General features: G+C 34.4%; 1 protein-coding gene across 2 annotated transcripts in view; it reads left to right on the top strand.

Annotated features, from left to right (window-relative positions):
* The first annotated feature begins 590 nt into the window (after positions 1-590).
* The window catches only part of LOC106879211 (hepatocyte growth factor receptor), a 171,071-nt gene continuing 169,694 nt past the window's right edge, over positions 591-1,967 (top strand). For both annotated transcript variants that reach the window (XM_052965647.1, XM_052965648.1), the window contains exon 1: positions 591-1,278. The gene's annotated coding sequence lies outside the window, so the exon portion shown is untranslated. The remainder of the gene's footprint in view (positions 1,279-1,967) is intronic.

Genomic DNA, 1,967 nt, shown 5'->3' with positions numbered 1-1,967 from the left:
TATATATTTAAAATTGGGGGTGGCGGTAGGTTGAGATGGAGTTAAAATTTTGATTTTTTTTTTTTTTTTTTTTTTTTTGCATATTCATATTCTCCGACAAGTAAAACCTAGGAAACCGAATAAACTTTTTCAGAAAAATGCATTTTTCAATGTAAAGTGCGAATCTGCATTAACGTCCCAAAAAGTCCTGGGGTCGATATGTTTGTTTAAACTAGGCATGGTCAACCCTTTCCGAGAAGCGGACCGCATGAGACGTGGCCCGCATAGTTAAAAAGTTCAAGGTAATTTTTGATGAGGCGTACCATTCAGAAACTCCTGCAGGATGCAGTTAACCTTTGACTAAACACTTCGAGGCTGTGCCCCAGCATGGCCACAGTCCAATGTCTGAAACAAGTAAAAAACAAGATATATATGTGTGTGAGCGCGCGTGTATTTAATGTAGGGCGAAAGCAGAAGAAATAAAGGAGATGAGAGATAGAGAGGAAAAGGCAAGAAAAGAAAGCGAAAGGGAGAAATAAAATAAAAGAAGTAACGACACAGAATAGAGAAGTAAAGAAAGAATGAGAGAGTGGAGAAGAGCGGAAGAGATTGTGGGTGGGAAGCGAAAGGCAGTCACAAACAGTAGATTGTTTTGACTTACCCTTGTCGGTCGGGTAGTTTACGACAAGTTTTCAACCAATCGAACTTCTCTTTTTTATACTAAAGAAAAAGTTTCATCACAGTGGTCAAGTTTTTTGTAAGAACTGTCACTACACTAAACACACTATCCCAATCCGTCCTCCGAAAACTTTAAATATTCTTTCTAGACCAAGTGGTTAGTCTGATCTTTTTCTTTTTATTTATTATTACTTCGAGCTAGTGGTTTTCTTACTGACTGCCTAACAGCTGATGGGACGGGACATTTATCACATTCCGTCGTGATTGTAATATATATATATATATATATTATATATATATATTTATATATAATCTCTATGATTTTTTTTATTAATTTACATTTGTGAACAGTAGAAAAGAAGGATAAACTAAAGAAAGAGAAAAGGAAAGGAAAGAAAAAGATAGACAAAGAAAAATACTGGACACGTGAAAAGGCTCGTATGTTGTTTTTATTGGACTACCAAACGAAATAAGTGTTTATTAAAAAGGAAAAGAAACGGAAGCACTTTTATTAAGCAAAGTGTCCTGCTCCTCTTTATTCACGTCACTTTTAAAAATTTTCTGTTATTGTTCATGTGGTGTTTAATTGGGTCAGAATAGAATTTCGGAGAAATTTCACAGGTAAGAGCAAACATTTATTATTATTATTTGTCTGATTTTTTTATACATAACTTTTCTCCTATATTTGAACAACTAATCTAATCAATATTTTTTTTCTGTTGACGTTTGTTTCTAATTAACTCTTTCCCACTTTCTTTTAACACTCGAACACCACACACATACGTACGTAGATAGATAGATCATTGGGGAGCCCTGCAGCGCATGAGCTAAACTCACAGCAAATTGAGATTGCGACAGTGTTTCAATTCCCGCTTAATTTGTAGCCGTGAATCTAAATCAGAAGTCAATATTTATCACAATATATGGCATCTTTTCATAAAACATAAACTATCCCTCAATGGGTAATCAGCCCTATTGCTTTCAGGGTGGGTAAAATGGGGGTGTAATGTTGAGGCATTTCTTCTACGTGTTGATGCATGTGTGAAATTGCTATATATTATAGGATTAGAAATGAAAAACTGCGCTGCATTCAGACTGAACTTATAAGTCAGTGATACAAATATTTATTCATATAATGTAATCTAATATCCCTGCTGTGATATACACGCGGAAGTGCGAATGTTAAAATTAATATCAATTTTAAGTCTACTTTCGATTATTGAGCACTCTATCTCATCGAAAAAGTTTAATGACAACTTACGTTAACATTGAACAACTCATATCGTGGCATATGTATGCATATATATATA

This window comes from Octopus bimaculoides, chromosome 2 (assembly GCF_001194135.2).
Source record: "Octopus bimaculoides isolate UCB-OBI-ISO-001 chromosome 2, ASM119413v2, whole genome shotgun sequence".
NCBI lineage: Eukaryota > Metazoa > Mollusca > Cephalopoda > Octopoda > Octopodidae > Octopus > Octopus bimaculoides.
The sequence above is the reverse complement of the archived record's forward strand: the minus strand, read 5'-3'. Positions and strand labels throughout refer to the sequence as shown.